This window comes from Magnolia sinica, chromosome 5 (genome assembly GCF_029962835.1).
Source record: "Magnolia sinica isolate HGM2019 chromosome 5, MsV1, whole genome shotgun sequence".
NCBI lineage: Eukaryota > Viridiplantae > Streptophyta > Magnoliopsida > Magnoliales > Magnoliaceae > Magnolia > Magnolia sinica.
The window spans coordinates 52299748-52324560 of NC_080577.1; the positions used below are offsets into that span (position 1 = coordinate 52299748).

The 24813-nt window shown below is 41.1% G+C and overlaps 1 protein-coding gene across 1 annotated transcript in view; it reads left to right on the plus strand.

Annotated features, from left to right (window-relative positions):
* LOC131247046 (vegetative cell wall protein gp1-like) overlaps positions 1–24813 on the plus strand; it is a 114017-nt gene that overhangs the window by 64060 nt on the left and 25144 nt on the right. The gene's annotated exons all lie outside the window — the stretch shown is intronic.

Consider the following 24813-nt stretch of genomic DNA (forward strand, 5'->3'; position numbering starts at 1 on the left):
TCGTACCAAGGCTATGCGATGCAAGGCATGAATGCTATTAGGCATACCGAGGCCATGCGATGCAAGGCATAAATGTTATTGACCATACCAAGGCCATGCGATATGAGGCCTACGTAGCCAAATGTCATATGCAAGATGCAACGCAAGCATATCAGTCCTCATCAAGTACATATATAGTACAGTTCCTCTTTGGAATATCACCGGGGTCTAGTACACTCCACACTTACTACCGCCTCCCTAGCCACACAGCCCAGTGAGTGGAAGAGACTACACTATCCGCCTGACCAGTAGTCTGCCAATATCTACCCAGCTCCTCTATAGTAGACCCATTTACGAGCTGGTCAAACTCAGCCTAACTTACAGCCCCCTCACTTGGGTGGATAAGGCCACACCCCCTTCCAACCGACTACGATACAATGGGAGATGCGGCCTATTAGTATTCGACACTTATACGCTCATGTATCTACTCGGTCTAGACGTTGGAGCATCTCTTAGTACCAAAAAGGTTCTGGGACTTTCACCCAAGGACATCCTATGTGCCCACAATGCTAGAGTCAATTTTTAGTAACCAATCCGGTCATCCACGATATGCATGTAGAGGCCATGACCCTGATGTTGCTATGGCGTATAAGAATCATGTCATACAAATACGAAATGCATGAATCATACCATCCAGTCATGCATCAGTCCTGCGCGTACCGCGCGATTATGTGGGGCACTCTGTCTCATAAGGAGTCCTTTAAATGTCTCAACCCAATGGCATATGCTATGATCAAACACTTCCATATCAAGCATACATATGATGCATATGGGCATGAATCATGGAGTTATACTAAGCATGTTATATGGTGATGAACTATCTTCATAACAAAGATGTGCCTAGATGGCCTACATACAACAAGTATGGGCCTAACAATGGGCCCTAGGGAGAGTTACAATGCAGACATTTAACCATCATTACTCTTACAATGTGGACGTCAAACCATCATTGTTCCTAAGGCATGACCTACCATAATCATCATTATAAACATCATGGTGGAATCACACATCACAATGAACCTCATATACATCACATTCGGCCCCACACAAAGGCCTCACATAAGTCTCATTGGGCCTCACTCATGGTCCTTATATACATCACATTGGGCCTTAGCCTATGGACCTAAAATACACCACAATGGGCTTCATATATATTAAATGGGCCACATCACATGGGTCGCTGTAAGTGCTATGTTTTCTAGCTCCTATAATTATCAAATTTTGTAGTGCCAAAACCTCTTGGAATCTGTGTCTTGTGTAACGCATCTACATATTCAAGACTATGCATATCATGTACAAGAACAAAGGTCTTTACCTCAAGAACTTCAAATATAAGATCAAGAGATATACATGCTTAAGTACAAAATCATGTGATAGTTCATTCCTTCAAGCTTCAAAGTTCAAGGTTCCAAAGCTTCATCTAAAGGCAAGACAATAGTCTTTACTTTGGTACTCAAAGCTTAAGATGAAATACAAGTCAAGTACATCAATTTCAAGCTAAAAAAAGTCTCAAGTTCAAGATTCATCATATGTCAAGATCTCAAGCTTCATGAACTTCGAAGAACAACTATCAACTGAAGCAAAAGAAGATTCAATGTTCATATATCGCTTACAAGGTATGAATAACCCTAGATTGACCATAGGATAGGTCGTTCTGAATACATAATTTAATTAGGTCATTTTATAAGTGCATAGTCTATTTTTCGACTAGTCTTAGACTAAGTTTGACTAGTCCTAGTACTGGCTCGACCAGTCCTAAGTATGTTACAAATTTTTGGAATTTTTTGTTATTGCCTCGACTAGTCCTGGAGACAGCTCGACCAGTCGAGTGAACATTGCTTAACCAGTCCTACAGGCTCGACTCAAAGTCTAGCAATTAAATTGAATCCCACACGAGCAATCATGGACAGGACTCGACCGGTCATGGAGGCCACTCGACCGGTCGAGCAGGTCCTTCGACCAGTCATGGAACGGTCTAATTTTATCGCGCCCAAATTTTTAAAAGTTTGTTAGTCCTTCGACCAGTGGAGCTACCCTCAAGACCAGTAGAAGGAGAAATTTTTGCACTTATAAATAGAGCACGATTTTCAGAGTTTGATATCCAATTCAAGAAAAATCAAGACACCGCTCTGAGAGATAAATTAGTGATATTCTTAAGCTATTTAGTGCTCATTTCAAATTCTCTTTAATTAGCTTTTTGCATTTGATTTTGAGTTTCTACATTCCAATCTTATTTGAAAGAGGGATTGAAGTTTTTCCATTTCTTGGAATCAAAATCAAATCAAGCTAGCCCAAGGTGATTTAATCTAAAATCAATTTAGAACCTAGAACCATTTCATAAGTGAGTGTGAACATTGAACATCTGCGTTAAACTTCTACTCCGAATTGGTTCTACCGAGCTGCATCAAAGGAGAATATCCAGATAAGTATTTTACAGTTTTGTAAATTCATTCTTTTGGTTTCTTTGAGATTGTGTCAAAAAAATCTCTTTCATTTGGTTTATCTGAGGTGATCCAGAAAACTTAGAGTGTGGGGTTTTTGAATTGTGTAAGCCCACTTAAAAGACATAATTGTGAGGGTTTTAGGTGAACCTTGAAAAACCTATTTCATAGTGAACGTTAATATCCACTGTGTGAGGATATTAGGAGTGGAGTAGTTGTGTGGTTATTTTTCTAAACAGTTGATGTACACATAAGCGAACCACTATAATTTCTGGTCTTGTGGTGATTGATTGATTATTTCATTTTATAGATATTGTAATTTCCATTTATACAATTGTGGAGAATGTTGTAATCCTTTTTATGCAAGTGTGGGAATGTTGTAAGAGCTTAGTTTCCTTCTTTGCTATTTTATTTCTTTATTCCTCTATATCAGTTTGAGTTTTTAATACACAGACCGTTCTAAGAATCAGGTTGCCCTGCCATAAGCCATCGGTTTTTGGTGTAAGGTTGTCCTTAGAACAACATTGGTATCAACCTCTCAATACTTGTACACTTGAGGAGGTTGTTATTCATTTATGCATTGTAGGATTGTTTAATTGCTATCTTTATTTATATTTGTTTAAATTTCACATTTAATTTTTAATTTGGCATAGTCCTATTCACCCCCCTCTACTACTCTTAGCTCGGCCTTTTCAAGTGGTATTAGAGCCTAATAGCTCGCTTTAATTATTATTTCTTTTAGATTAATTTCCTAAGCTAATCGATTTGAGCTTTTTAAGATGTCAAATTTTGATAGCCTTTCAGTCACTAGGCCTCCACCATTTGATGGCTCCAATTATGCCTATTGGAAAGCCAGGATGAGAAATTTCTTAAAATACATGGATGAGAGCGTGTGGCAAGCCACAGTGACTAATTGGACCCCTCCTACCACTGAAGTAAATGGTACCGACAGATCCAAAACTATGAAAGTCACACCTTATTTCTCTTGGACCACTCTTCAGAAAAGTGAGAGTAATGTCAATATAAAGGCTTTAAATGCAATTACTTGCACACTATCACCAGATGAATTCAAAAGAATTATATCCTGTGATACTGCAAAGCAAGCCTCAGATATTTTAGAAAAGACACACAAGGGAATAATAATTGTCAAGAAATCTAAAGTCTAAATCCTCACAACTAAATTTGAGGAAATACGTATGGAAGAAAGTGAAACATTCATGGACTTTTATATAAGATTAAATGACATTGTCAACTCTATGTGGGTTCTCGGTGATAGAATCCCAAAAAGTAAAGTCTGTGAAAAGATACTACACTCACTGCCTGAACGGTTCAATTCAAAGGTGATTGCAATCCAGGAACTTTGTGATACGGATAATATGAGGGTAAAAGAATTAGTTGGCTCATTACAGACCTATGAGTTAAAATTTAAAGCTCCTAAAGGTAAATCCATCGCCTTTAAATCTTCTAAAAGTATTTATGAAGAAAATAGTAATAATTCTAATATAGAAAATTCTAAAGATGATATGGCCCTTTTAGCTAAAAAGTTTTATAAGATTTTTAAAAGTAAAAAAAGGGTTGATTTATAAAAACCTAATGAAAAGAAAATATTTAGATCTAAAAATTGGAAATCTTTAAAAGACAATCAATGTTACAACTGCCATGAATATGGGCATTTAGCAAACAATGTCCTAAAAAGGATAAACCTAAAAGAAAAGGAATGTTGGCTACTTGGGATGAATCTTCCTACTCTGAAGCTTCTTCTGAGTCAGAAGATTTTAAAACTGAGTTGGGTAATGAAGTTAAAGCCCTTATGACTCTAGCCAAGTTCACTTTTTCAGATAATGATGATTCAACTAATGAAGAAAACCTGAATAGTGATCATGAAAATGAAGAAGATCTTCAAGATGGCTACAATGCCCTATACAAGGAAAGTTGTAAAATTGCTGTAAAACTAAAACTTCAGAAAGAAAATTTTTCAAAACTTAAAGAAAATTTTGATAGTCTTGTTTTAGAAAAATCTCACATTTCAAATTATTTTGAAAAAACTAAGTGCGACTTAGATTGCAAAACCTCCGAAGTTGAAAACTTAAAATCTGAAAATGAAAAACTAAAACTTGAAGTCTCTTCACTTTTGAGTTTAAAAGACATATGGAGGTATGCTCAAAGTGATCCTAAGTTAGAAAAACTCTTATTCGGATCTAGAAAATGTGGCAATCGATCTGGATTGAGCTACGACAAAAGTATTCCTCCCAAATATAAGAATACTTCACCCAAATTTGTGAAAGGGGAGTCTTCAAACTCAAAAGGGAAAAGTATGAATCAAAACAATTTTAAAAAGGCTAAGACTTTTTAAACCTTAAAACCTAAAAGCAACCATATCAACTATAAAAATCAGAATTGTAATCCTTTAGCTGGGAAAATTGTTGATTTACTTAAGGAGCTCTTAAAATCTAACTCGGTGGGTCGGTCTTATAACAACTACAAACAAAAGAAGACCAACTATACTCCTAAACCCAAGACTGTAATGAAATGGGTTCCTAAGGTTACTTGCTTAGGTGCCCACACTGCTTTCAAAGCTATAAGCCATTCAAAGTGGTACCTAGACAATGGAAGCTCTAGACATATGACAAACGACAAAGTTCTGTTCACCAATCTTAAAGATATGACTGATGGTTCAGTCACATTCGGTGATGGTAGCAACGGTAGAATTGTTGACCAAGGTACGGTTCAACTCTTTAACCTCCCTCTATTTGAGAATGTTTTATATGTAGAAGGGTTAAAAGACAATTTATTAAGAATCTCTCAAATATGCGATAATAATCATAGTGTAAAATTTACTAATCAAGATTGTGAAATTTTAAATAAAAATGGTTCCGTAATATTAACTGGTCACAGAACTTCTAAAAACTACTATATTGTTTATGATTCAAGCTCATCTAATCTATCGTGCTACATGGTCCATACCAATGAAACCGAGTTATGGCATAAATGCCTTGGACATGTACACTACCACAACTTATATAGATTGAGCAAAAGAGAGTTGGTAAGAGCTTACCCAAAATATAGAAAATAGATAAGATATGTGGTGAATGCCAGATTGGCAAACAAATCAAGAGTACTCACAAAAAGGTGAACTCCAATGTCACATTTAAACCTCTCGAACTTCTCCACATGGATCTTATTGGACCAATTAAAATGGAGAGTCGAGGTGGCAAGAAGTACATACTGCTAATCGTTGATGACTTTACTAGATATACTTGGGTAATCTTCTTAAAGGACAAATCAGAAACTCTCGATGAAGTAAAAAGGGTCCTTAAACGTATTCAAACAGAAAAAGGATCTCAAGTCTATAAGATCCATAGCGATCATGGATCAGAATTTGAGAATAGCAGTTTTGAGAAATTTTATAGTGATCAGGGAATATCACATGAATTCTCTACACCCAAAACACCACAACAAAATGGTATAATAGAAAGAAAAAATAGAGTGCTTCAAGAAATGACAAATGTAATGTTAAATAGTTTGAAGCTCCCTAAAAATCTTTGAGTCGGAGCCGTAAATACTGCTTGTTATATAATTAACCGCATTTATACTAGAAAATCAAATGGTAAAATGACTTATGAAATATGATTTTGTAAGAAGCCTACTGTCAAATACTTTCGAGTTTTTGGCAGCAAGTGCTACATTTTACGTGATCGAAAAAATCTGGGTAAGTTTAACACTAAAAGTGATGAAGGGACATTTTTAGGGTATGCTCTGAATAGTCAAGCGTATCGAGTTCTTAACAAGAGGACTGATGTAATTCAAGAGTCTATTAATGTGGTTATAGATAATCACTTAAATACATCTGTCTCAAGTTCAGAAAATGATGAAGTTCTTCTAATTGATAAACAAGATTCTTCATCAAGTCAAAATAACTCTGAATTGAGGACTGTTAAAGACCATCTAACTAATTAGATTCTTAAAAACCCTCTCACTGGTGTGTGCACTCATAATCAGCTAGAAGATATGTGTAATTACGTGTGCTTTACATCTTAGATAGAACCAGCTAACGTAAAAGAAGCTCTTACTGACAAAAACTGGATAGTTGCGATGCAAGAAGAGCTCAATCAATTTATCAAAAATGATGTTTGGTACTTAGTTCTTAGACCGAAAGATAAACATATTATCAGAACAAAATAGATTTTTAAAAATAAGTCTGATGAATTTGGTAATATTATTAGAAAGCAAGGCTGGTTGTACAAGGGTACACTCAAATTAAAAGCATCGATTATGATGAAACCTTTGCCCCAATAGATCGTCTTGAATCAATCAGACTATTTATATCCATGCTTTAAAAAGTTCAAAATATACCAAATGGATATAAAGAGTGCTTTCTTAAATAGCGATTTGCATGAAGAAGTGTATGTTGAACAACCAGCGAGTTTTGAAGACCTTAAGAATGTTGATTATGTATATAACCTAGAAAAGGCCCTCTACGGTTTGAAACAATCTCCCAGGGCATGGTATGAAAAGCTGACTAAGTTTTTACTAAGTCATAACTTTATAATGGGAAGTGTTGATAAGACATTGTTTGTAAAGAAACATAATGATCACATTTTAATAGTGTAAATTTATGTTGATAATATTATTTATGGATCTACTTGTGCTAACATGACTTTTGAGTTTGCAGATCTCATGAAATCTAAGTTCGAAATGAGCATGGCTGGAGAATTGAATTATTTCATAGGGTTACAAGTAAAACAGCAACCTGATGGTTTTTTATCTCTCAAACTAAATATGCTCTGAACTTAGTTAAAAAGTTGAGATTTGAGAGGGAAAATTTTTGATACTCCTATGAGTATTACTTTAAAACTCTCAAAGGACTCTACAGGTAAGTGTGGATCCTAAATTATATCACAGTATAATAGGTAGTTTGATTTATTTAACTGCGAGTCGACCTGATATTGCGTTTAGCGTAGGAATTTGCACTAGATATCAATCTAACCCTAAAGAGTCACATCTAATTGCTATTAAGTGCATTTTACGATATGTCACTAGTTCAACTAGTCTTGGTCTCTGGTATCCACATGATACTAGTGTGCAATTAGCTGGTTACACGAATGCTGATTGGGCTGGTAACATTGATGATCAAAAATCAACCGGTGGTGGTTGTTTCTATGTTGGGAACTATTTAGTTTCTTAGCAAAGTAAGAAACAAAGTTCTGTATCGCTCTCAACTATTGAGGCTGAATACATTGCAACAGGTAATGCATGTACTCAGCTTGTATGAATGAAAATATGCTAAGTGATTACGGAATTACTCAAGATTCTATGGTTTTATATTGTGATAATTCCAGTGCAATTAATATATCTAAAAATCTAATCCAGCATTCTCGAACCAAGAACATTGACATTAGATATCACTACATTCGTGAATTAGTGAAAGAAAAGACAATTTCTTTAGAATATATTTCGACCGGACTTAACTTGCTGACATATTCACAAAACCGCCCAACAAAAGCAGGTTTGCTAAATTGAAATTTGATCTTAGTATGTGCAATATGAATTGTTGATTCATGTATTTCTATATCATAATGTATGTATTTGTTATTTTAAATGTTTAAATTTTAAATTTTGTGTAAAATTGCATATTTTGGGCTGTACACGACTAGTCGAGTATAGGCTTGACCAGTCGTGGCACAACCAGTTGAGCATGTACTCAACCAGCTGCGAACCGCGGGTTTGGTGCTTTATTTGGGGGAAAAATAACTTTTTCCTCATTTTGGTTGTCTTCTCCAACAGCTCCTAGGTCAACCGATCGAACCCATCTTCTATTTCTTCAAGGTTAGTGCATTGTTTTCATTTTCCTTGTAGCTTCAAGTTCTTTGCACTCCCTTTTCATCATTTGTGTGGTTTATTTCTTGATTAATAGTTGTTTTTGGGGTTTTCTTCTCAAAAATCTGATCTATTGGAAACCCACTCTACCTCTTTTACAATTTCTTTATTTCTTAATATCTTTGTTGCAAATGGAAGGTAGAACCAAGAAGAAAGGATCTCGCGGTCCCTCTACTTCTCGGTCGCCCGATGATGATCTCTCTTATGTGCGGGATATTCGATTGTGCAATGTTATAGTAGAACGACCTATTAATGTTGATCGTTTGGCTTTGTTTGATATCATTCCTCTCCTTCAGTCTATAAGATGGGATAACATACTACATTGGGGTGGGCCGGCATACCACTCCATTGCACAGGCTATGTATGTTTGCATTACTGATTTTTATATTGAAACTCTGACCTTTACTATAATAACTAGAGAAGGTCCAATTGATGTGGACCATTATCTTATCTCTAGCTTAATGGATTTACCTGTCAATTATGAAGGTATTCCCATTAGCACTCTAGTAGCAAAACCATCTGAAACTGAGAAACGAATGCTTACTAGAGATTTATACAATATAGATGGAGAATGGAATACTGCTAAAAATAAGCTTGCCTCAAAGTTTTTTTACCCAGATACAGAATCCTTCAAAGGATATTCATTTCGAATGTTTATCCTTGTTCTGGTAACAAAACCAAACTCACTACGTTCATGGTTCGTATTCTTCATTCCATCATTTTTGGTACCTTTGTATGTCTTCCTTCTTTGATTTGTCATTGCATCATTCAGTTCTGTCTCCATCCAGGACACAGTGACATTCCCTTCGCTTATTTTATGACTGTGTTGGCCACCCATAGTTTAGTAGCTATGCCTGTTGGAGAAGCTCCCATTCACCACCTACCATTCAACAACTCCAATATTAACAAGATGAATTTGAAGCTGGCCCCAGGCCAAGTTAATGTGGGTGCTGGTGGAGCTGATGCCGCAAATTAAGAGGAGGGTGATTTGCCTCCAGATGACATCAATATGGATGATATTTTTAACAAAATCGAATCCAACTCAGCAGATGATCCTGATTATCAGTCATTTGACTTTGATGCGTGGTTGCGTTCACTTGAGAAGAAGGTAGAAAACATGAATGTGTCCCATGACTTACAGTTCAAATATATGCGCAAATATCTAGGCGTCTTAATAAGGGACTTCATCAAATTGATCCTACCATTCCTGCTCCTTCATCAGGTTCAGATTAGTATTTGAATATCTATTTTGTAATAACTTTTAAGATTCTTGGATTTCTTTTATTTTATGGGGTTGAACATGCATGCTTATGGATTTGGTTATCTTGGTAATCTAGATCATATACTTTCTTCTTCCTCATTACTCTTCTTGTTCTTCCTTATTTATCTACTTCTATTATCATTCATAAGTTCCTTTGTCATATTGTGACAAAAGGGGAGAGAATTTTATCATGCTTGTGACATGTGGCATGTGGATTGTGGATAGGTAGTCATCCATTATTTTTTTGTAAGGGGGAGTAAGTAAGGGGGAGTATTGTTGGGGGAGTAGATGCAAATTGTTTTGACCTATTTATAACTAGTGCATGATTCTTTAACTAGGTTGTACCTGGTTTATATTGATAACTGATGCATAATTCTTTATTGTACATATTATGCTTATTTTTAACGAAGTGTGTTTTGTCACTAATTTGACAAAGGGGGAGATTGTAAGTGCTATGTTTTCTAGCTCATATGATTCTCAAATTTTGTAGTGCTAAAACTCTTGGAATCTGTGTCATATGTAGTGCATCTACATATTCAAGACTGTACATCTCATGTACAAGAACAAAGGTCTTTACCTCAAGAACTTCAAATGCAAGATCAAGAGATATACATGCTCAAGTACAAAATCATGTGATAGTTCACTCCTTCAAGCTTCAAAGTTCAAGGTTCCAAAGCTTCATCTAAAGGTAAGACAATAGTCTTTACATTGGTACTCAAAGCTCAAGATGAAATACAAGTCAAGTACTTTAATTTCAAGCTTCAAAAAGTCTCAAGTTCAAGCTTCATCATATGTCAAGATCTCAAGCTTCGTGAAGTTCGAAGAACAACTATCAACTGAAGCAAAAGAAGACTCAATGTTCATATATCGCTTACAAGGTATGAATGACCCTAGATTGACCATAGGATAGGTCATTTTGAATACATAATTTAATTGGATCATTTTATAAGTGCATAGTCTGTTTTTCGACTAGTCTTAGACTAAGTTCGACTAGTCCTAGTATTGGCTCGACCAGTCCAAGAAATCCTCGACCAATCCTAAATCTGTTACTAATTTTCAGGATTTTTTGTTATTTCCTCGACCAGTCCTGGAGACTGCTCGACCAGTCGAGTGAATAGTGCTCGACCAGTCTTGTAGGCTCAACTCAAAGTCCAACAACTAAATTGAGTCCCACACGACCAGTCATGGACAGGACTCGACCGGTCTTGTAGGCCACCCATCTGGTCGAGCAGGTCCTTCGACCAGTCGTAGAACGGTCAGATCTTATCGCACCCAGATTTTCAAAAGTTTGTTGGTCCTTCGACCAGTCAAGCTGTCCTCTAGACCAGTCGAAGGAACGATTTATGCACTTATAAATAGAGCACGATTTTCAGAGTTTAATATCCAATTCAAGCAAAATCAAGACACCGCTCTGAGAGATAAGTTAATGATATTCTTAAGCTATTTAGTGCTCATTTCAAATTCTCTTTAACTAGCTGTTTTACATTTGATTTTGAGTTTCTACATTCCAATCTTATTTGAAAGAGGGATTGAAGTTTTCCCATTTCTTGGAATCAAAATCATATCAAGCTAGCCCAAGGTGATTTAATCTAAAATTAATTTAGAACCTATAACCATTTCATAAGTGAGTGTGAACATTGAACATTTACGTTGAACTTCCACTCCGAATTGGTTCTACTGGGCTGCATCAAAGGAGAATATCCAAATAAGTATTTTACAGTTTTGTAAATTCATTCTTTTGGTTTCTTTGAGATTGTGCTAGAAAAATCTCTTTCTTTTGGTTTGTCTGAGGTGATCCAGAAAACTCAGAGTGTGGGGTTTTTAAATTGTGCAAGCCCACTTAAAAGACATAATTGTGAGGGTTTTAGGTGAACCTTGAAAAACCTATTTCATAGTGAACGCTAATACCCACTGTGTGAGGATATTAGGAGTGGAGTAATTGTGTGGCTGTTTTTCTAAACAGTTGGTGTGCACACAAGTGAACCACTATAATTTCTGGTCTTATGGTGATTGATTGATTATTTCATTTTGTGGATGTTGTAATTTCCCTTTATGCAATTTGGAGAATGTTGTAATTCTTTTTATACAAGTGTGGGAATGTTGTAATAGCTTAGTTTCCTTCTTTGCTATTTTATTTCTTTATTCCTCTATATCAGTTTGAGTTTTTGATACACAGACCGTTCTAGGAATCAAGTTGTCTTACCACAAGCCATTGGTTTTTGGTGTAAGGTTGTCCTTAGAACAACATCTGTATCAACCTCTCAATACTTGTACACTTGAGGTTGTTATTCATTTCTGCATTGTGGGATTGTTTAATTGCTATCTTTACTTATATTTGTTTAAATTCCGCATTTAATTTTTAATTTGGCATAGTCCTATTCATCACCCCCCCCCCCTCTAGGACTCTTAGCTCAGCCTTTTCAGTCGCACCAATGGGCCTGATATATATCAGGTGGGCCACATCCATAGGCCACACCAATGGGCCTCATCTACATCAAGTGAGCCGCATCAATGGGCCGCACCAATGGGCCTCATATACATCAAGTTGGCCGCATCAATGGGCAGCACCATCTACACCATTCATCAATTTTAGAGATCATTTTAGAGCGTTACCCAAATGATTCATAACGAAAGATCATCTGGACCAAACTACAAATAACAATGGAGATAATGATTTCCGCCGTTTAAAATTCCCAAGGCCCATCGTAACATTTATTTTCCATCCAGTCTGTTCATAAGGTCAAAAAGACCTGAATTTAAGGGGAAAAACAAATATCATATTGATCCAAAACTTTGGTGATCCAAAAAGGATTTTAATGGTAGGCGTTCAACTCTCCATTGTTTTCTGCAGTGTGGTACACCTAATAGATCTGCCTCATTTTTAGTCTCGAACCTTAAGATGAGCTTGCCAATTGAATTGGCAGTTTAGATATAATACATACATCATGTATGGACAACATAGGTGGGCAGTGTGGTTGCAACCCATGCACATCAAGTGGGGTCCATGTCCAGCTGGATGGTGGAGACCCCACACATGCAAGGTGAGTCCCACATCCAGCAATGGACGGACTGGACATACAACGCATACATAAGGTGGGTCCCACCGTCTAGAGTATTGGACGGTGTGGATTGGACCCACAGATGTACTATAGGATATAACACAAATCATAGTGGCCCCCCCTCCCCCTTACCGTCCAGCCTATTTGGACAGTATGGATACAACATATACCACATGGGTGGGTCCACATGCATGGCCCACCAGAGATTTGAATCTACTTCATTTGCACCACACATGAACAATCAAGTGGGGCCCACAATCTAGACGGTGTGTTGCACCTGATATTTGAATTTGTCTCAATATTTATGGGTGGACGGTGTGGATCAAAACCCACACGCGTTAAGTGGGTCCCATGGAACTTGGTGACGTCTCTTGTATGAGGTGCACCAGCCAATCTGCTTCCATTTAGCAGGTGGGTCTGACGTGGGGCCCACCATAACATACATATATGATATGTATCATATATTATAATATTATATATATATATGTGTGTGTGTGTGTGTGTATGTATTTATTTATTTACTATTTTTTAACTAACTGTTGTGTTTTCCCTTTATACAGTCTAGTAGCAGAGGCTGCCGGACGTCCCACAACTAGACGTTATGGATGTAATACATTTGTCAAGGTGGGGTCCATGTACTCGTGACTCACCAGCCACATACATCAAGATGGTCCCACGTTCATGTGGCCCACTTATGGACGGTGTGGATCTAATCCATTCATCACTGTGGGGTCCATACGTCCCAAAATGGATGGTATGGATAAAATACGTACGTCATAGGTGGGCCACTCACATCATCATCATCGCCAAAAGAAGAGAGAGAGAGAGAGAGAGAGAGAGAGAGAGAGAATAATAGAGGGACCCCGACACTATGGGACCTCCCTTCCATGAATTACAACATACATTAAGTGGGTCCCATTACATGTGGGCCCACCAATCAAAATCAACGGTGGAGATCCCATCTCCACCAAAATGCAAGGTCTAGATGACCTTTTCATACTAGGAAAATAAACATCATGATGGGGTCCATGGAGAATGGCCCCATCATGGAATGATCATGTGGATCATGGTGGGCCATCGACCACACCTATGGTCCAAAGTGAGATCTATACCATCAATCGATAAGCCCCACTTTGCCCATCATAAAAAAAAATAAGCCTACCAAAACACCCACCTAAGGATCTTCTTGGCCCGATGAAATGTCAAACTCCTTGGCTCTCTCTTTGATTGAGGTTGATGAGGACTAAAGGGCTAGGATGAGGGATCTTAGGGTAGGAAGTGGGCCACAAACAAAGTTCTCTCTCCTTAGGATTCTTCTCTCATGGTTTCTTGGAAATGGTGGAGAATGGTGTGAAATGAGAGAGGAGTAGGGTTGTGTAAGATGGGGTGAGAGGAATGGGTAGTGTAATAGAGGGATGGGTGTGTGTAAGAGAGAGTTGACTTATGGGGGATGAGGAGGCATGGGGTATGGGTTGCTTGTCTTTGTTGGTAAGAAAAGGATGAGAGAGGCATGGGTCGTAAGAAGAGGATGAGAGAGGCATGGGTTGTGTACTTGACTTGTGATTGATTGATTGATGTGATGGGTTGTAGAGATTCTCTCAAAATTCACAACGTGCGGTGTTTCTTCAAAAAAATACACGGCCCACAACTCCTGGCCTGGGTAATTCATCGGTACGCAAGACACGGCGTTGGAACCGAGATGACGGTGCGGTCGCGATGGTATAAGTTTCAAGTTGAGCTAACTCAGAATCACAGGATGTGACTTAGAGTGGCGCGTAAATGCCGATTACAGGTCGCGGGTTACCGAAATTCGACAGGCAAGATCGCGGGAGTCTATGGAACGGTACAGACTAGGATACGGGCCCTACAGCTCTCCCATCCTAATAAAAATTTTATCCTCAAAATTTACACTATCATCGCAACTAAGCAAAACTCATAAAAGGAGAGAAGTCATGGCATCATATATAATCAAAGACAATACAAAATATAATCAATCATCAAAGAGATGGGGATAACACTCATGAATCTCAGCCTCGTGCTCCCAAGACACCTCATCTGCGCTATGATGGCCCTACTGAACCTTCACCAAGGGGATGACCTTGGTCTGGAGGACCTGCTCCTTCCGATCAAGGATACAAACTAGCTGCTTAATATAAGAAGCATCATCACAAACCTCCATCGGTTGTCAATCAATAATAGGAATAATGTCTGACCCACACTTCCTCAACATAGATACATGGAAAATGTTGTGGATGCCAGACAACTGAGATGGCAAGGCAAGATGATAGGCTACGGCGCCAATGCGCCCAGTGATCTTGAAAGGTCCAATGAATCTCGGGACAAGCTTTCCCTTCGCTCCAAAATGAACCATGCCCTTCATGGGTGAGACCTTGAGATACACAGTCCCCAACAGCAAACTTCAAGAGACGATGCCGACAATCAGCAAAACTCTTCTACCGGCTCTGAGTTGTGCGCATCTTGTACCTGATGATGTCATTAACCTATGATGTCTGGTGCACAAGCTCGGGACCTAGGAGACGCCGCTCTCCAACCTCGGTCCAATAACTCGGAGATCTTCACAGTCTGCCATATAATGCCTTAAAAGGAACCATGTCAATGGTCGCCTAATAGCTGTTGTTGTACGCGAACTCAGCCAATCGCAGGTGCTCATCCCAACTACCTGAGAAATCAATCACGTAAGCCTGAAGCATATCCTTAAGGATTTAGTTAACCCTCTCGGTCTGTCCATCGGTCTGCGAATGATACGCAGTGCTGAGCTGCAAAACAGACCCCATCACCGTCTGAAAGCTCCTCCAAAACTGAGACGTGAACCTCGAGTCTTGGTAAAAAACGATCGAAACTGGAACGGCATGCAGTCTCACAATCTCTTCGATGAATAACCTTGCAAGCCGGTCCAAAGTCCAGGTAGCATGAATTGTAAGAAAATGCACCGACTTCATCAGACAATCGACAACATCCCAGATGGTGTCATGACCACGCTGAGTCCTCGGAAAATTCATAATGAAATCTATGGATACGTGCTCCCACTTCCACAACAGGACGCTCAACGGCTGCGAGGGATCAGGGGTCTCTAATGATCGGCCTTAACACGCTGGCATGTGTCACACTTAGACATAAAATTGGTAATCTGGCACTTCATCCCCGCCTAAAAATACTGACACCTCATATCGCAATACATCTTCATCGAGTCAGGGTGGATAGAAAATCGCGATCGATATGCCTTAGTCAAAAGATCGCTGTGCAACTCAGGAATATCCGGGACACATAATCGGCCTCTAAAGCGAAGTCCACCATCAGAAGCAATCTGCCAATCTGACTGACTCTCAGATGTTGCCACTGCCTGATAGCTTTACAACAACTCATCTGCCTGTTGAACCTCGATCACCCTTGCGACAAGAGAGGGTTGAATCGATAGGCTCGATAACTGCATAATAGAAGACTACAAGCCGATCTCGAAGTCGAATGTTGACACATCCTGAAGCATCTTCCACTCGTGAATCATCATGTGCGCCACCAGACCTTGCAGCTGATAGCTGAGGGCATCTGCCACCACGTTCGCCTTGCCGAGTGGTACTGAAGATCAAAATCATAATCCTTCAGGAATTCCATCCAACGTCTTTGCCTCATGTTCAGCTTGGACTGAGAGAATAGATACTTCAAGCTCTTGTGGTTGGAGAAAGCTCGAATCTAACCCCATAGAGATAGTGCCTCCACACCTTCAGTGTGAAGACAACTACTGCCAGCTACAAATCATGCATGGGGTATTTTAGCTCATGTACCTTGAGCTAGCGAGACGCATAAGCCACCGACTTCCCATGCTGTATCAGGATAGCACCCAAGCCAACTCGCGAGGCATTGGTAAATACAACAAATCCATCACTCCTAAAGAGAAGAGTGAGGACAGGAGTGGACATGAGATGCTCCTTCAGCTCCACAAATGCCTGCTCACAAGCGTCGCTCCATACAAACTCGGTGCCCTTCCAGGCCAACTTGGTCAACGGGGTAGTAATACGTGAGAATCCCTTAATGAAATGTCAGTAGTAGCCCGCCAAACTAAGGAAACTGCCGTGTTCGTGGGCTGGCCCCACTGACGCACTGCCTCAACCTTTGAGGGGTCTACTGCGATGCCCCGCCTCATCACTACATGACTGAGGAACTTCACCTCCTCATGCCAAAACTCGCTCTTCTCCAGCTTCGCGTAAAGTTGGTGTGTGCGGAGGGTCTACAAAGTAATCTCCAGATACCGCTCATGCTCCTCATGAGTCCTCGAATATATTAGAATGTCATCGATGAACACCACAATAAAATGATCGAGATATGAACAGAAGACCTCGTTTATCAATTGCATGAATACGGCAGGTGCATTGGTCAGTCTGAAGGACATGACTTGGAACTTAAAATGAATGTAGAGCGTCTTGAATGTTGTCTTCTGCATATCCTCCTCACGGACCCGAATCTGATGATAACCAAAACGCAGATCAATCTTCGAAAAGAACTATGCATCTTAAAGCTGATCAAACAAATCATCGATCCTCGGGAGTGGATACTTATTCTTAATCGTGACCTTGTTGAGCTTGCGATAGTCCATACAAAGCCTCAACAAGCCATCCTTCTTCTTCACGAAGAGTACCAGCGCTCTCCATGTCAGACTGCTCAGATAGATAAAGCCTAACTCGTGCAACTCATCCAACTGCTTTTACAGTTCCCGTAACTCCAATGGTGTCATACGATATGGGGCCTTTGAAATAGGCGCAGTACCGGGCACGAGATCAATCTAAAACTTAGTCTGTCGATGAGGTGGTAAACCCAGAATCTCCTAGAACACATCTGAAAAACCACAAATGACCAGCAGATGGTCGATACTTAAAGCAACTGACTACTCAATGACACACGACAATAGGTAAGAAAGCTGCTCTCCTCTAGGCTTGGCAACAAACTGAAACTATGGCACACCGGGCATAAAGAATGTGACTGTCCTCGCAGAGCAATCCAATATGGCATGGTACTAGCGAGCCAATCCATGCCCAGGATGACATCAAACTCGAACATTGGCAATGCAAATAGATCAGCAGGCAAAAAGATATTCCCAACCAGAACTGGATAACATAAACAAAATCAGCCCAACACTCCAGTTTCCCCAAGGGTGTCAATACTGACAAACCCTCACGAGTAGACTCTAACAATAAACCAGTCGATCGGTAAAAATCCTCAGCCACAAAGGAATGCAATGCACTAGAGTTAAACAATACACATGTTATGCATGCAAAAACAGGGAGAGTACCCTCGACGACTCCTCCTAATAACTGAGGGTCTTGCTGGGCGGCAGGTCCCCTCTGAGGTCTCTGCTGCCACTGCGGTGACCTGATCTGATGCCTCTGTTGCTATGGGGGAGGTCTCGGAGGCTGGTGTTGCGGTCACTGCTGCTGCTGTGGAGGCTGATGTGGTGCCCTCAACTGCTGCTACTGCGGATGGGGACACTCGTGCCTATGATGTCCTATCCAACCGTATCTAAAGCAAGCACTTGGGAACGATCCTAGAGGTAGTGTTGGAGGTGCCACTGGTGCTTGGAATGCTGGGCGGGTCGTGTGTCGATGTCATGGAAGATGGTGCTGCTAGTGGGAGCTACCGGAGGACACCTTCCTCTTTCGATCTCCTCTCTGGTCACGGGCCCTCTGAAAACTAGCCCAATATGCCTCTTATACCTGGGCCCTCTGCACAATTTACTCAAACGTCAAAAGCATGTGTCTGACCACACGACTCCTTATGGCAGGACACAAGTCGTTCTCAAAACGACGGGCCTTCCACCCCTCATCATCGACAAGATACATCGCAAACCTTAATAGCTCGATGAAATGTGCCTCATGCTGCGACATGAACATCTCCCCCTGGACCAGAGTCTCGAGCTCTAATGTACGCTGCTATCGAACATGCTTAGGAAAGAACTTCTAGTCGAACCGGTCTACAAAGTCCTCCCAGGTCCACTCGAAGTCAGTTGTTACCACTCAGGTGACTGATGCCCACCAATGTTGAGCCTCTCTCTGGAGAAGAAATACAGCTAACGGGACCCACTACTACGTCGTACATCTCATGGTGTCAAAAATCTTCTCCACCTCAAAGCACCATATCTCTGCTGTAGTAGGGTCTGGCTCACCCTAGAAGCGTGGGGGATTGTGCTGTCGAAACTCTCTGAGAAGGGCGCTCGCGCGCTCCGTCTCCGCCTAGGCTGGCATAACAGTGGGATGCCTACCCTACCCCTTAAGAACAGTAGTCATTGTCAAAAAAATTTGCTGAAGTTAATTTGTAGTCATGGGTGCTGTCGGGGCTGCGCTGGTCTCAGACGGGGAGCGGGAATCGCTTGGGTCTCTCTCCTAGGTGGCATATCCTATAAGAAGGAACAAGGGCCTATTAGCCTTGAGAAGCCTCGAAGGCACATACGTTAAGGGTCTATGTTTAAAAATCGCTAGGTTATACAGACTCGGAACCTATCATTCTAAGTTCATAGCAAATATGTGATGTGATCCTCAGGTATTTTCAAGTTATGCTCTGATACCAACTTCTGTCACGTCTCAAACTCTGAAACCAAGCTCACAAAATTTCTAATCGCCGAATCCGGTGCCGAAAACCTCCTTAGTGCCCCATTCTCGGCTCCTGGCCCCCATATGCCAGATTCCGATCCTCGGATCCTACAAGGAGGATTTTCAATATATATTTTTTTAATGGAGCATAACCAAGTCACAAAACAACATCACCACATATCCACTATATTAAAATCTTTGAGTACAATGTGGAAAGGGAAATACAAGATGATCAAAAGAAAACTACAATAATCTACCACACACTCCTGCCTCAGCGCTACTGCGATCCAACGTCACCTGCACGCAACGGTTGTGCATAAGCTTAGAGGGTAGTGTAAGTGTATGCACAAGGAAAGTGTCAAATATGCAATATTAGAGTAATGCAGAAATATGCTAGTAAGTCTATGAATACTATCAGTCGTACCAAGGTTATGCGATACAAGGGATGAATGTTATCAGCCATACCAAGGCCATGCGATGCAAGGCATGAATGCTATCGGCCATACTAAGGCCATGTGATGCAAGGTCTACGTAGCCAAATGTCATATGCGAGATGCAACGTAAGCATTTCAGTCCTCATCAAGTACATATATCAGAACAGTTCTTCTCTGGGATATCACCGGGGTCTAGTACACTCCACACTGATTGTCGCCTCCCTAGTCGCACAGCCCAGCGAGTGGAAGAGACCACACTATCCATCTGACCAATAGTTTACCAATATCTACCTGACTCATCGATAGCGGACCCATTTGTAAGTTGGTCAAACTCAGTCTAACTTATAGCCCCCTCACTCAGGCAGATAAGGCCACACCCCCTTCCAACTAACCACGACACAGTATCCACTCGGTCTAGACAAATGCGAGTTGTATGAACGCAAGATGCATGAATCATACCATCTAGCCATGCATCAGTCCTACGCATACTGCGCGATCATGTAAGGCACTCTATCTCATAAGGAGTCCTGTAAATGTCTTAGCCCAATGGCGTATGCTATGATTAAACACTCCTCATATCAAGCATACATATGATGCGTATGGGCATGAATTATGGAGTTATACTAAGCATGTTATATGCTGATGAACTATCTTCATAACGAAGATGTGCCTAGATGACCTACATACAACAAGTATGGGCCTAACAATGGGCCCTAGTGAAAGTTACAATGTGGACATTTAACCATCATTGCTCTTACAATGTGGACATTAAACCATCGTTGCTCCCAAGGCATGGCCCGTCATAATCATCATTACATACATCATGGTGGAATCACACATCGTAATGGACCTATATACATCACATTCAGCCCCACACAAAGGCCTCACATACGTCTCATTGGGCCTCACTCATGGTCCTTATATACATCACATTGCGCCTCAGCCCATGGGCCTCAAATACACCACAATGGGCCTCATATACATCAAATGGACCCATCACATGGGTCGCACCAATGGGCCTCATATACATCAAGTGGGACGCATCCATGGGCCGCACGAATGGGCCTCATATACATCAAGTGGGCCGCATCAATGGGCCACATCATCTGTAAGACCCGTGTCCTAATCCGTACTGTTCCGTTAGCTTCCGCGATCCTTCCGGTCAAATTCCGGCAACCTTCGCACCGTATTCGGTGTTTGCGCACGATCCTAAGCCAGGTCCCGCGCACCGACGTCGGCTTGGTCCGAAAGTTATATCATAGCGACCGCGTCGTCGCCGCGGTTCCAACGCCGTGACTTGCGCACCGAACCGATAACCAGGCAAGAAGATGCCGATCAGCGTTTATTCCGAAGAAACACCGCGCGTTGCGGATTTCGAGGGAATCTCTACTATTAGTCCCATCAATCAACCATTAAAGCATCCCATACCTCAAGTACATCAACCCATCCCTACCTTTTTCAAAAGTCCACCATTCTTTCCACCTCACCACTCCTCTTTTCCAAATTTCAACAACAACCATACACCTTTTCACAATTTTCAAACCAAACCATCCCCCATCACTCCATCACCCATCTCTTTCTCTCTCTCTCCCTCCCTTTACAACTATCTCTCTTATTCTTTTTTTCAAAAGAAAAAAATCCAAATCCAAGAGAGAGCACCATGAGTCCCCCATGGTGAGAAAACTTCATTTGTGAGGTCCACCTTTCCCACCCCTTCATCTCTCATCTCAACCATCCATTTCTCATCTTCCTCCATCAAAGGGTAGCCCAAGGAGCCAAGGAAGCCTAGGGAGCAAGAAGATCAAGTGGTGGGTGCCTTGATAGAGTAGATTTTCATATTTTTAAGATGGGCCAAGTGAGGCCAACCGATCAATGGTTTGGATCTCACTTTGGACCCTAAGATGTGGCCGATGGCCCACTTGGATCATCATGATCATTCCATGATGGGGCCATTCTCCATGGACCCCATCATGATGTTTATTTTCTTGTATGTTTAGGGTCATCTAGACCATTTAATTTGGTGGAGAAGGGATCTCCATCGTTGGATTTAATTTTAATGGGCCACATAAGATGGGACCCACTTGATGTATGATTTAGTGCAAGGGAGGGCCCATAGTGCCGGGGTCCCTCCATCACACTCTCCCTTTTTATTTTTATTTTATTTTATTTTATTTTTATTTTTATTTTGTTGTATGATGGTAAGGTTGTATGGCCACTTGAATGGACCCCACCATGTAGTAAGCATTTTATTTGAGTGGGGCCCACCTTATAAGGATAGTACCCACGCCATTCATCAGTGGTGGCCCACCTGAACAGGCCCACCTCAAATTGCAAGACCGTCCAGCGTCCCTGGACGCTGGACGTTTAAATGGGAAAACACAAATATCACCTTTTGTCCCAAGCCTTGGGGTGGTCCACTCATGTAGGCCCCACCTTGATGTATGTATTAAATCCATGCCGTTCATTCCTTTCCCAAGATGATTTTAGGCGTTGAGCCCGAAGGTGGGATCCATCAGACCTTCAGGCGGGCCATACCATAGCAAATGGTAGTTCTCACCATTGAAACTTTTCCCGATTATTTATACATTGTAATATGTCCAATATTGGACTTGTTTTGCTCGTAGTGAGCCATGGAAGAACATTGGATGGTGGATTCGGATGGATTCCCCCAAAATAAAAATTTTAAAAAAAAAAAAAAAATATAAAGGAAAGAGGAGACAACCAGAGAAGAGAAGAGTCGGGTGGATTGAAAATCGGCCTGGCGTGGCCCCACTGATGTTTATTGCCATCTAACCGTTCATGGGTGGGCCACTATCTGACATGGGCCCACCCCAAAAATCACCTGATCCAAGACTCGGGTGGCCCACATCAAAGAAAAATAGGTGTCTACCGTTGGAACCCCTTTTTGGGCCCACGAAGTTTTGGATCGGGGTGAAATTTTTTTCACCCTTCATCTGGGTACTTAATGGATCGGATGGAATATAAACATTATGGTGGGCCCCACATGGAGCCCACATGATGTAAGTGTTTTATCCCACCGTCCAGTGGGTGCAGGGACGATGTGTGCGTGTACGTGCGTGTGCGGGCGTGTGCACGTGTGACGTATATTATATATTTATATACAATATTATATTACATATAATATATGTTATATGTATAGATATAATGTTATATTATATATATAATATCATATGTTATATATATATATAATATTGTATTATGTATAATATATGTTATATATATATATATATATAATGTTATATTAAATATAATATATATATGTGTGTGTGTGTGTGTATATATATTATATTATATATAATTTATTGATGGTGGGAGGCCCACCTCAGTACTCATGACCCATGGTTGAGGCCCACTTTGATGTATATATAAGGCCCATGGGTCGAGGCCCATTTGATGTAATGGGACCAATGAGTTGAGGCCCATTTGATGTGCACATGGGGCCCAATTGGTGAGGCCCATTTGATACATATAAGGCCCAGGTGAGTAGACCCATTTGATGTACATATGGAGCCCAACTATCGAGGCCCATTTGACACGTGTAAGGCCCATAAGCTTAGGCCTATTTGATAGGTTCTGAAGCCCCCGGGTTATAGCCCATTGCAATGTACATAAGGCCCATTGGTGTGGCTCACTTAATGAATATAAGGCCCATATGACTTGGCTAATTTGATGTATTTAAGGGCCCAATGGATGTACCTAAGGTCCATTGCAATGTGTGATCACAAAATAACTTATGAAATGATATTTGTGGCAGTCGTGCCTTGGGAGCAATGTTGGTTTGACGTCCACATTGTAAGTGTAGTGTGGTTAAATGTCCGCATTATGACTTTTCCTAGGGCCCATTGATAGGCTCGTACACCTGATATATAGGCCGTCTAGGCCCATCCTTGTTATGATTATCATCCATCCCATATAACATATTTAATTCCATGATTCATAATCATATGCATCATACGTATGCTTGATATGAGAATGGATCATAGATATGCCTTGGGCGGATTGTTTAGGGCTCCGCCGGGGTGTTGCCCTACATGAGCGCACGATACGCGCGAGATGGATTGTGTGATTCATGCATTCGCATTGTGTGATATGGTTACTCTACGCCCTAGCGACATCGGGCCATGCCTCCACGACGCATCGTGGTGGCCAAATGGGACACTGAAAAAATTTTTCTACATGGGGTGCGATAGATATCCCCGGGTGAAAGTCCCTAAACCCTTATGGTACCGGAGGTTGCTCCAACGTCTGCCCGAGTGGATGCATGGCGGATTGCCGATTACCGCGGGCGTTTTCCCCGTGTCGTGGTCGGTTGGAAGGGGGTGCGGCCTTACCCCCCGAGAGTAGGGGCAATGCTAGGCTGTTCGACCGGCTCGAGGAATGGGTCCGCTATTTAGAGCCGAGCCCGATATTGGCCGGGGATAGTGAGGTCTTTTCCACTCACCTTATTGGCGCGATGGGGCGGCAATCGGCTTGGAGTGTACTAGACCCGGTGATATTCATTTGAGCCGTATTGACATGTGGACTTAGATGAGGATTTGTATGCTTGACTTGCATTTCTTGCATGGCCTTGGTATGGCCGACATCATTCTTTACACCGCATGGCCTTGAACGGCTAATGGGATTCTTAGCATTCATTAGCATTTTCCGCATTACTCTCCGCATGACTACATTATCACCTTGAGCATACACTTTCACCACCCTCTAAGCTTTATAAGCTTATGCCCCCGTTGCGTGCGGTGACGTTGGATCGCGGGAGGCTTGGACGCGTGGTGATCTTCTTTTGGAGTTTTGGTCTATCTTCATTGTATTTCCCTTATGCTCATTGTACTGTAAAGTTTTTGATTATAGTGGAAATGTGATGGAGTTTTTGGTTGTTGTTTGTGGGTTATGCCTTTGGTTATGCTATTACGAATCAAACGATGTACAAATCCTCCTTGTAGCATCCCGGGATCAGAACCTAAGGGTGCGGGGAGCCGAGAATGGGGTTCTACGGAGGTGTCGGGCCGGATTCGGCGATCGGGAATTTTGTGAGCCCGGTCCCGAGTTTGGGGCGTGAAGTTGGTATCGAGCATAACTGGGAATAAC